Below are 12856 nucleotides of genomic sequence, written 5' to 3' on the forward strand. Positions count from 1 at the left end.
CCCTCACAAGTACTAACAAATATCAGATATCTACCTCCATAGAGTTCATCTTGCATATCATCTTGCTGTGTATTCAGTTTTAAATATGGTAAGGAATAAAATTAAACACACAGGTAATGGTACAAAGACCAATGATACACAATTTTTACAGAATAATGGACATAGTGGTGAAATTCAATTCCCACAGCACCAGTAAAAATACCAGAATACAATTTAATAAAAATGGAATTTGACTATAAATCAGTGGCCCTGTTATTCCCAGTATGGCACAAACACCTCTACTAAAATACAACATTGAATCTTTTGACTCACTGAGTAACGCTACAAGGGAATCTATTGTAATACATTAAAAATCTTGCATCTGCACAAACGTCCTATTAATTTTTCCCATTATAAATCCCTATGTTAACATTTAAAATAGAAACTGCTTACTGAACATTTATAATGGGAATTTATATGTAAACAGTTTCATTGGTAATCCCAGTGCTTATCACAATGTAGCTGCAAGCCTCCCACCACTGGTGGCACTGTGGCACCCTCCCATTTTCTGTTTTTTTTTATTTTACAGGTAAATTTAATTTGAATTTCATTATCACTTAATTAAAAAAAACACATTTTCATTATTCATGCTGTCTGGCCCTTTTCTATTCACCTCTAACAACTCTCACAAGCCTTCATACACTGCACTTCTGGCCCTTCCCTCCCACCCCACTTGCCTCGAACACTCTCCATTTAGGCCCCGTTCTGTTCATGCCCTGCTTTTTAAAAAAAGGAGCTTACTTCCAGTCTGTGGACCAGCTCCTTGCTAAAAAAAAACCTACTTCAGGCCTACAGCTCCATTCTGCTCCTGGTAACTGAATCCTAAAGCCCCATTCCCTGCTGACTGGTTACTCAGCCTCCCTCAAAAAAAAATTAAAAACTCAGCCTTACAGCATTGTCCAAGCCAGCTACTCACTTCCTGTTGCCTCTGAAAAAAAGTTTTAGAAATTCAGCCCCTGATCCCTGCTTTTAAAAAATACAAATTACATTCTCATCATGGCCACACAGCCTGCTGTACCTGTGAAAAAAATATACTTAGAAACGTACAAACTGGGCCTGGTCTGTGATCATACCTACACAAAAAAAAATTAAATCCAGCCTCGCCAGGAACCATTCTCCACTCCTCCTGGCTCCAGCTAGAAAAGAAAATGTAAAATGTTGCCCTGCTCCCTACTCTTTGCCCAGCTACCTTCCAAAAAGAAGATTTTGCCTGCTCCCCATTTACTGCCTCCATTTCAAATGCAGCATCATCCAGCCCTAAAAATAAAATTGCAGCTTTAGTCCCAGATGTGCTTCTAATTGTAAATAAAAATTTCTAAAACTCCAGCCCCATTTCCTCCTCCTGGGTGCATTAATTTCAACTGTTTGCTGCTCCTAACTTTTAAAAAAATCAGCAGCCCCCTGCTATCTGTACCACCTGCTGAAAATAAAATTATATTAACAACCCATCTGTCATAAAAACACATATGCTCCAACTGACCATGAGCAGCCCTATGAAAAACTTACATATAAATTTAACACTGGAGTACTGAGAATGTCTGAAAATTGATTAAAAAGTGACCGTGATAGTGCCTGTATCAATAGGCCTTTAAATACCAATGGTTAAAAGTGATCTTCACATAGTGTGGATTAATAAATTTTAGTAAAGTAAGACAAGCATCAGGAAATTACTGTAATGACACCAAGTTTGGTTAAAGCAAATAAAAGCCAAAAATGCACAGTACATACAACAGCACCTAAAAGAAAAAGATAGGTTAAATGCTTCAGGTGGGACCCTTCATCAGAACTCCTCTTTGATTAGACAATCTTCTAATCCAGATCAAGAACACCATGTCACTCACCCTCTTGATAATATGTAAAGTAGCTAGTTTAGACAATACACATTACAGAAAGATACTCAAATGTCTACTGCGGAAAAACCTATTTGCTGATAAATATATACATTAAAATATATCTTCCCCCAAGCCAGTCTATCCACTGCAATAAAGCAATTACACACTACAAAAGCTTTTGATATTCAACTAGTGCAAGGATTCATGGCTATTTGGCCCAATTATAAATCCAACTCAAAAATTTCAAACTACTCTTGTATTGTACGAAGATGAAAGACAATTGTGCTGTCTTATTATGTAATCCTAACTACCCTTCTAAAGAACACCATGTCTTCACTATAGACTGAGATAGTTGCCATGTTTTTAATATGTCAGTGACCCGATAATATACAAGACAGTCTATGTACAAAAAATCTGAATATGTTATTTCATATACATGCTCTATTTTACAATAAATGTCAGTAAGTCATTACCAAATAATGCCTCATTTAAAAAACTTCACAATCTGGACAGCAGACTAACAACAGTATAAAACAGTTATACAAAAAAATGTTAGGAGTAAAATTGGCTAAGAGCTGAAATTTACAGTCATTGGGTTGTAATGTGTATTTATGAGCTCCAATCAATAGGGGTAATAAATTCTATTAACCCTCCCTAAGCCAAATTTTTAGAAAGTGGGCTGCATTAAGTTACGCTTAGACAGAGAAGTTAGCTACTACCAAAACTGAAATAGACAAGTTTAACACACACAAATGCAAAAGGACTTAGCTTGTACAATGAACTAACACAAACATAATAAGCCATTGTTAAATTACTTGTCTACACTGCTAATATGGATTAGAGATTGATCAATAGGTCTGACTGATCGTTACTCGGAGATAAATCTAATCACGTTACCACCACCTCAAGTTTCTCAAAAGTTAAGAAATTCACTTTACTGGCTCTCAGGTGCTTCAAACAAATGAACTTTTGTGGTCAACTCTAATTATTTTAACAGTACAACAAGAACAACTTGCATTTATACAACGCCTTTAACAAAGTAAAACATCCCAAGATGCTTCACAGGAGCGTAATCAAACAAAATTTAACCAAGTCACATAAGGAGATATTAGGACGGGTGACCAAAAGCTCGGTTAAAGAGGTAGGTTTTAAGGAGATACACCAGAGGCAAGAATTGGAGGAGCGCAGCGATCTCAGAGGGTTGTAGGGCTGGAGGAGGTTACAGAGATAGGATGGGGCGAGGCCATGGAGGGATTTGAAAACAAGGATGAGAATTTTAAAAATCGAGGCGTAGCTGGGCCAGGAGCTAATATAGGTCAGCGAGCACAAGGGTGATGGGTGAATGAGACTTGGTGTGAGGTAGGATACAGGCAGCGGAATTTTGGATGAGCTCAAGTACACAATGAAGCTATCTAAAATCGGTAACTGTCTGCAAGTATCAGTCCTTATGCTGTGATCAAATATATTTGCTAAAATTCCAATGCTTACAGCAATTCCCTACATTATAGAGCTTGGATTTCAGTAATGTTATTCTTCCACTTCAAAAATACACACCTCCCACAAGCAAACTCAGTGACTCAGAACATATTTAGCATGTCAGGTTTATTTCACAAGTAATCCTTTGATTGCTCAACTTTGTATCTTTATTTAAGCAATACTCAATACACTAAAATTAATAAAACCAAATATCCAGTCTACCTGGGCATTACTAGACTGATTCTGCTGCATCTACCGCAATGATACCACCACCTTTTATACTGCAGTTTTTGAATTTAGTTTTAACCTTGCTCACAAATGAAACTGGTACACTTTACTTTGGATGGACAGTTTAACCAGTTTTAATATTTGAAAGTGACAGAATGGTCAACACTGGACAACTGTTCCTAATTCTTACCTCTCAAATAGGTTTTTCATTGGAACTAAAATGTGATTGTTGAGGAATTATCCAGTCCATCTTGAAAGTACTAATTTTCTCTTGCACCCTCAGAGCAACTTCACCAGCATTGATGATGTTCAACTTAGATTTATAATCACTTTATTCAAAACAAAATCTTATTTTTTCTTTACAGGAGTGCCATCCGAGGTTTACAATGTGCACCAATAGATCTGTATTTTAAACTTTAAAGTGCACAATAAATAACTCACCTGTCCGTCTTGCCTCTAACTTACTCACAGCTGCACATGTAGTGTTTGAACCAAAAGGATAACTCCCATTTATTTACACCACCAACAGGAGTCTTTTCACCAGCCTAAAATGTGTCTACAGTAACAGGACAATAATGGTGCTTTATACATCAATGTTCTGACAGATTTTTGTTGTCACTTGAAATCAACACAACTCCATATTCAAGTGTGTATACACAACATGCAGATATGGAATACAAACAGTTCAAATTGGGAGTCAACACTGACAATTCAGGGTCAACTACAGAAAATAGCTCTAAAACTTCTGTTTTTGAAAGCCTGACACCAGCTATCTTAAGCTACAGTACAGACAATGTATGTTAGTTGAATGATTCAAAACACAAATATGTCAAGGTCACAATATTTTTTTTAAATCTAAAGCATGCATTTATAAATGCACAAGGAACAAACAACTGGCTTGTCACGAAGTTTCATTTTGAAAGAAGCTATGGTACACTTGTATCAACACATAATTTGTTGATTGATGAAATTCTACATTACAATTAATTTAATGTAATCACCTAAAGCAAATGCCATTTTAATCACATGGAGATTTTTATTCTGGCTAAAGCTAACTGCCACTTAGCCACCAAGCCACAGTTATTCCAAGAGATGCTCAACAAACTTTGTCAATAGTCATTGCAGGCAATACTCAGTTATATTAGTTTCTAACAATTTTACTCACGGATCTGGTAGTTCTATTTTTGCGGGTATGTGTATAACAAAGGAATGTTTAGGAGTATTATACAATCAGATTAACCAAATCATCCAGTTTATATTCACTCTTTAACATGACAAGCTATTGTAAACTTCTGATGCACCAACTTCCAGCTCGTGTGTTTTGTAGGCACAACTAAAAGATTCCTAACTTTTTCAGCTGTGCCCTAAACTAACACACATTGGCACCTATGTGAGCGCACAGAATCCAGAGCGTCTCACCCACCCGCCTTATTAAACACTACCTGCTCCACCTGTGGCAGAGTCTGCGGCTCCAGGATTGGACTATTCAGTCACTGCAGAACCCACCCTCCCGGAGTGGAAGCAAGTCATCCTCGACCCTGAGGGTCTGCCAAAGAAGAAGTAAATCTCAAATTTCTCAACCATCACACTATTTGGAAGGATTCAGAGATTAGTAGCAGCAGATTCCTCACTTGGGCCAATGTTGATGGATGTCTATTTTGGATTCTGCATTGTTATATTTGCAGGAAGTCTTTACGTGTGGATCGGTTCAGGGTCAGCTTTGATACCACCCATGGTTTAATAACCCGCTGACATGTACCGTCTCAGCTGAGGAACGGCCACCTGAATGAAGTTCTGGAAGGCTGCATGTACTGAGGGAACAGTACCCGTCCCGTCCGAGTCAGTGGTTACAAAGGTGACGGGAGATAATTGGACGACAGTGCATCAAGCCCAATGCCATCAATTACATTGGAATGTTTACAATCATTTAAAAAATTGCATGCACCCAGCTCAGTTAGACTACTCTTAAAGAGTTTGGATTTGTATTAGTTTTTTTTTAAAATCAAACTAAATGCAAGTGTACTCTAATAATACTGCCTACACCAGACTTAAAGAACAGTAATGTTTCTTTTTCATTTTAAAGCCACCTGCATCACACAAACCTTAAATATGCCACTGTAACTTCTGCATCTGTGCCACTTTACGGCTTCTATTTATAACACGTATTTTTTTTGCTTTATCTCGCTCCCCATTTTCCGATTCTCTTTTGTTTAAGTCTCAAACTTAACGACCAAAAGAATCAGTGCTTCAAACCCAAAGATGTCTCTGCATGTACCTGTGTGACAGCGGTGCGGCTGCACATGGATCATCTGTTGTTTGATATTACTAGTTTACCAGTGTCTCCGTTCTGTTCTTCCACCTGCCCTCCCTCCCTCCCACTCCTCGTCTCGCGCGCGCTTCCCCGTGTCAGTTGGTTCTCTCGCTCGCGCTCCCCCCTGTCTGTTGCTTCTCCTGCACACACTCCCCCGTGTCCGTTGGCTATCTCAGACCGTTTGACCTCAGCAACAATGAATCCTTCTCGTTCCCAGTCCGTTTCGTACTAATCTCTTCATCTACCAGATTTAAGCGTCAATGCGGTTACACTGACTAGTACAGTTGCCTGTTTACATTACCTGTTCGATAGAGAGGCCGTTGATTCTCTTTATATATTCCGCTTCCTTTTAAATACACAGAGAAACCGCAACCTGTCCCTGCTCTATATCCTTATCTCTTTTGGTTTGACTCGGTTGCTCTGTAGCGTCAGACATCTCCTGAGCAGTTCGTGCCCAATAGGAATGCGACGTTGGCGCCACGAGGCACATCACTTCCCCGAGCGGTTGTAGGGAGAGGAAATGGTGTAAGCTGTGTGAGCTTTCTGGGAGTTGAAGTTCCAGATCTTTTCGTAAACATTGTAATGCTACTATTTACAACATAGCCAGTGCATTCTTCATTTTTGCTTCACAAAACACATGGCTTCAACACATAGCTGAGAGCTTATTCAATCCTTTTGTTTACTTGAAGTGAAAGGAAGATGGAAGGAGCACTAATCTAGAAAACTAGTAAAAACTTCCCAACATCTTCAAAGAAGCTCTAAAGAAGTCGACAACGCAAGAATAGGCCTGAGGTGTGAAAACAAGTAGTTACTGATGTTTTGTACTATAAATGGTAGGTATACACAATATTCCTCCACCTTCCCTACTCCTGAACCTGTGTCTTTCTTTAGTTTCACTCCTGTCTCCCTCCATGCCTTCTCCAAGCTCATCTTATTCACGAGACGCACTTCCTACTAAACTGCTGACCACCCAACTCCCTTCCTGCCCCCCCCCCATGCCAGCTGACATGGTACCGTCCCCTTCCCTTTCAAAACAGATATCATTAACCCTCTCTTCAAGAAACCCACCCTCGGCCCCGCTGTCCTTGCAAACTACTGCCCCATGTCCAACTTCCCTTTCCTCTCCAAAGTCCTCGAACATGATGTTGCCTCCCAAATCTGTGCCCATCTTTCCTGCAACTCCATGTTTGAATCTCTCCAGTCAGATTTCTGCCCCTGCCACAGCACTGAACCAGCCCTAATCAAAGTCACAATGACACCCTGTGACTCTGGTGCATTTTTGCTCCTCGTCTTCCTCCATCACTCTGTAGCCTTTGATACCGTTGACCACACCATTCTCCTCCAATGTCTAGTTCAGTGGTAGTACCTTTGCTTGGTTCCACCTTTATCTGATCCTAGTCAGAGCACCTCCAGCAATGGCTTCTCTTACACCCACTGCACCATTACCTCTGGAGTGCCCCTGGGATCTATCCTTGGCCCCCTCCTCTTCCTCAACTACATGCTGCCTCTTGGCAACATCATCCAAAGACATGGGGTCATCTTCCACACATACGCTGACAGCACCCAACTACCTCTTGAACCCTCCAATGCCTCTGTGTTGCCAGACTGCTTGACTGCAATCTAGTTCTAGATGAGCTGCAATTTCCTTGAGTGAAATATTGGGACGACCAAAGCCATCATCTTCGGCCCCCACCATGAACTCCATATCCTCGCCATCAACTCCCTCGGCGGCCACTGTCTCAGGTTGAGCCAGACTGTTAGCAACCTCAGCATCCTACTTAACCCCAAACTGAGTTTCCAACCCCATATCCTCTCCGTCACAAAGACCGCCTATATCCACCTCCGTAACATTGCCCATCTCTGCCCCTGCCTCAGGCCACCTGCTGCTGGAAACACTCATCCATGCCTTTGTCTCCTCCAGACTCAACTATTCCCCATCCTCCACTCTCCATAAACCTCACCTCATACAATATTCTGCTGCCTGTATCCTATTAAGCGCCAACTCCTGCTGACCTACATTGCCTCACCCCCTATCTATGTAACCTTCTCCAGCCCTCTGAGAACTGTGCTTTTCTCTAACTCTGGTGTCTTGTCCATCTCCCCTTCTCCACCCCACCATGGTGGCCATGCCTTCAGCCATCAAGGCCCGACAGTGTGGAATTCCCTCCCTAAACCTCTCTTCTCATCCTTCTCCCTCTCCTCCTTCAAGATTCTCCTTAAAACCCACCTGTTTGACCAAGCTATTAGTCACCCCTCCTAATATCTCCTTTTGTGGGTTCAGTGTCAATTTGTGGCTGATTACGCTACTGTGAAGTGCCTTGGGATATTTTCCTATGTTAAAGGCACTATATAAATGCAAGTTGTTGTTGTTCACTTGTATTGGAAGAAAAGAACGAATACTTGAAAACCTGAAAGGGTAATCCAAATATTCAAGTCAAAATTGATGTTGCATTTCTGGTGAGGAGTCGGGGGTGGGGGTGCAGAGTGTTGGTCCCCTGAAAATCATTGAATTTTTACATTAAAAGGTGATGTATTATGGTTAATTTTAAGCACTTTTAAAAAAAACTATGAATTGTGATGTATTAAAGTTACATTTGGATTTTCAACAGACCAACTAGACCCAAAAGTTACCCCAACAGTCACCTCCAAACCCAGTTTACACAGATACTGCACCCAATCCAACTCCACAACCTTTAACAGAAATAACCCTTCCAGTTCATTGTGGCATTGTTCTCTTTCACAACCTCAACAATTCAACCTGCCGTTCTTCCCCTCCAATCTAGCCGGTAATGAGTAATCAGCCAGACTTAGTTAATAATCTAACATTAAGGGAATATTTAATAGCGATCATAATATGATCGAATTCAATATTAGGTTTGCAAAGGAGAAACGTAACACAGTTACTAAGATTCTACATTTTAGTACAGCTAACTTTAGCGGAATGAGAAAGAGACTGACAACAGCAAACTGGTCAAAATTGTTATCAAGTAAAACTGCAGATGAACAGTGGGAGGTGTTCAAAAAAGAATTTAGATTAATACAGTATATACCCCTGAGGGGCCATGGTCGACAAAAGACATGAGAGATAACATAAAACTAAAGGAAAATGCAAAGAACAGTATAGATCCAGGGGACTGAGAGAGATACGAAGAACACCATAGGAAGACAAAAAAGATAGTAAGAGCTGTAAAAAGGGAATACGAAAAGAAACTTGTGAGGGATATCAAGATTAACACAAAAGTTTTTACAATTATATGAGTAGAAAAGGGGTAGTCAAGGGTAATATGGGCCCTTTGAAAACAGATGTGGGTAATATTGCAAATGAGAATAAGGAAATGGCAGACTTGTTAAATAATTGCTTTGTGTTAGTCTTCACAGCAGAGAAAGAGGATAATATACCGGACATTCCAGGGAAACTAATAATGAATCAAGGACTGGAACTCACTAAAGTTAATGTCAGCAAGAAAACAATATTAGAAAAAATAATGGCAATAAAGACTGACAAATCCTCAGGACCTGAAGATTTCCCCACAGGATTTTAAAGGAAGTAGGTGAGGAAATTGCAGATGCTTTAGCCGTGATCTTCCAAAGCGCTCTCGATTCAGGAATTGTCCCCATAGATTGGAAAATTGCAAATGTAACTCCATTATTTAGGAAAGGTGGGAAAGTTATTGGAATCTATAATTAAGGACAGAGTGACCAAACACTTTGAGAAATTTGAACTGATTAGAGAGAACCAACATGGATTTGTAAAGGGTAGGTCATGTCTAACGAACCTAATAGAATTTTTTGAGGAAGTAACTAAAGTAGTAGACAGGGGAATGTCTATGGATGTAGTTTATGTGGACTTCCAAAAGGCATGCGATAAGATTCCACATAAGAGACTGTGAGCTAAAATTAAAGCTCATGAAATTGAAGCAAATTATTGACCTGGTGAGAAAACAGAGAGTAGGGATAATGGGTATGTACTTGAATTGGAAGGAAGTGACTAGTGGTGTCCCACAAGGATCTATGCTGGGGCCTCAACTATTCACTGTATTTATTAAATGACTTGGATAACACAATAGAGAGCCACATATCCAAGTATGCCGATGACACAAAGATTGGTGGCATAGTAAGTAGTGTACATGGAAGCATAAAATTACTAAGAGACATTGATAGATTAAGTGAGTGGGCAAAACTGTGGCAGATGGATTTCAACGCAGGTAAACGTGAGGTCATGCATTTTGGACCAAAAGAGGATAGATCCTTATATTTTTTAAATGATAAAAATCTAGGAACAGTAGAGGGCCAAAGAGATTTAGGGTCCGTATACACAGATCACTAAAATGTAGTGGTCAGATACAAAAAATAATCAAAAAGGCTAATGGAATGTTAGCCTTTATATCTGGAGGGATAGAATATAATGGGGAAGAAGTTTTACCACAGCTATACAAAGCCCTGGTTAGACCACATCTGGAGTTCTGGGCACTGCACCTTATAAAGGATATATTGGCCTTGGAAGAAGTGCAGCACAGATTCACCAGAATGTTACGGGCTCCAAGGGTTAAATTATGAGGAGCGATTACATAAACTAGGCTTGTATTCCCTGGAATATAGATGGTTAATAGGTGATATGATTAAGGTTTTTAGGATTTTGAAAGGAACTGATATTGTAGATAAAGAGAAACTATTCCGCTCGTGGTGGAGCCCAGGACAAGGGGACATAACCTTAAAATCAGAGCCAGGCCATTCAGGAGAGAAGTTAGGAAACACTTTTTCACACAAAGGGTGGTAGAAGTGTGGAACTCTCTCCCACAAAAAGCAGTAAATGCTAACTCAATTAATAATTTTAAATCTGTGATCGATACATTTTTGCTAGCCAAAGGTATTAAGGGCTATGGAGCCAAGGCGGGTGAATGGAATTAGGATACCAATCAGCCATGATCTCATTGAATGGCGGAATAGGCTCAAGGGGCTGAATGGCCGATTCCTGTTCCCATGTAACTTTATTTCCATGCTCCCCTGTTCAAGCTGGTACTTTTGCTGGCCCCCCCACTCCATTTATACTGGCATTCGTTCTCCTTCCCACACTCCATTCTCCTCCACCCCAAAGCACTCTGCTTTTGCCCCTTTCCATCTCCCCTTCATTACCATATATTTCTCCCCTCCCCCTACTGCTGTCCATTTATCTTCTCTTTCATTGCCGTTAATTTTCCCATTCATCTCTCCTTCACTGCCATCCACTCCCACTGTCCCTCCACTCCTTACCATTCATTCTGCCCCACCCCTTCGTCATTTATTCTGCACCCTCCGCTCGCATTCTGCCCCCTCTTGTCCCCTTCTTTCCCCTTGTCATGTGTTAGCTCTCCTTCCCTTGGCATCCATTTACCCCCGGTTGTCCCTACCGGAGTCCGGTGGCTAATGCACTTCACGTGTTTCCAGTGCTAACAGCCGGGATAGCTGCATTTGTATACCATAGATGGCAACTCCTGTACTGGCAAGTGTTCCTGCCTACAGTAGCTAGAGGTGGCAATCCAGGCCATTGGTGCTCAGAGTGGTGCGAAGAGGAGGAGCGGGACCTGTCCATTACAATGGCCAGTGGACTCAGGAGGAGTGGGACATGCAGGAGATTTTCATTTACATTTATTTGTAACATGCTGACCAGACCCCTAAAACACTGACGGTCGGTGTAAAATGCTGATGGTTGGTATGCAATGGAGCAGAATCGGGGGGTATACCTCCCAAAAAGTTTTGATCTTTGACACTTTATTTTGTGCATTTTCCAGCATTTTGGAGCCCACTGTGCTTCTGCCTTTCAAGCTAAATGTAATTTCTCCTGGATGGTTAGAGCTATTTTAAAAATGAAAAGAAAAGTAATCTTTTGTAAGTCTAAGTCAGAATAAATGGCTTAACACCATCCATTAAAATAACACATAGAGAAATGTCAAATGAAAACATGGGCCGATAAAGTTGGCCACGCAGCATCTGAAAATGGGCACTAACTGGCCTGCTAAGCCCCCAATATGGCGAGCAGGAAGCGTGCAACGCCCCCATATTGGGAAAGGAAAAGAAATAGGCGTTCTTTGCCCATGCCTGTACCAGGCATTAGGCCCTTTACATATGCAAATAAGGGACCTAACGCCTGCTCGAGGCCAACTCTCCAAGATTGGTTTGCCCTGAGGCTGCTAGCACCATCGTGGGCTGCACTCGGAAACCAGCCCTAGGGCTCGCCTGCCAACCAAAAAGGTAAGTAACTTACCTGAATGTGGAACAGGAGTGCACCTCCCAACCCCACATTAAAGGAACTGATCGGTGCCGCTGCCCACCCCCATCGCTGCCGCTCTCCCAATCTCCACTGCTCCCTCCCCCCAGCCTCCTCTCCCCCCCCAGCCTCCTCTCCCGAGCCCCGATCACTAGCCCTCCTCCCTTGCCCTCCTCTCCCAACCCCAATCGGCACAACCCCCCCCTCCCCACCCCGGCTTCCTCTCCCAACCAACCACCCAACCCCCCCCACCCCAGGCCTCCTTTCCCAACCCCCGACCTCCTGTCCCGGCCCTAATCGGCCCCCCCCCCCCCCGGCATCCTTCTGATCTTGGTGCGTTCTCGGTGGGGGGGCCTCGAAAATGGTAAAATCCAGGATCCCGACCGGATCCCGCCCACTTCCGGGTTCCCCGCCGACGCGCCGGCGTGCGCGCGCAGCCCCCGCTGGTGGGAATCCCGCAGGCAATTAAAGCCAGCGGGATGCCACTTGAGAGTATTTATGTAGCTATTTCAGGTCATTAACTGACCTGATTAAGGGACTGTGTGTGATTTTGGATCAACATGGGACTGTTTCCCACACTGGGGGAAACACTCCCAGATCGAATGGACGTGTTGCAGCTGTCAGCCTGTGGCAGCTGCAAAGGTCCATTTGACAGGGGGCGGGGGGGGGGGGGGGGAGACCCTCACCCATTGCAGGAGGCCACTCTGTCACTTGGGACAAAGTTTG

The 12856-nt window shown here is 42.1% G+C and overlaps 1 protein-coding gene across 1 annotated transcript in view; it reads right to left on the reverse strand.

Annotated features, from left to right (window-relative positions):
• The window catches only part of LOC137334761 (adiponectin receptor protein 2-like), an 84043-nt gene extending 77712 nt beyond the window's left edge, over positions 1-6331 (reverse strand). The window contains exon 1 of the mRNA XM_067999698.1: positions 6188-6331. The gene's annotated coding sequence lies outside the window, so the exon portion shown is untranslated. The remainder of the gene's footprint in view (positions 1-6187) is intronic.
• Between the last annotated feature and the right edge of the window lie 6525 nt (positions 6332-12856).

The sequence above is a fragment of the Heptranchias perlo genome, chromosome 18 (assembly GCF_035084215.1).
Source record: "Heptranchias perlo isolate sHepPer1 chromosome 18, sHepPer1.hap1, whole genome shotgun sequence".
NCBI classification, from domain to species: Eukaryota; Metazoa; Chordata; class Chondrichthyes; order Hexanchiformes; family Hexanchidae; genus Heptranchias; species Heptranchias perlo.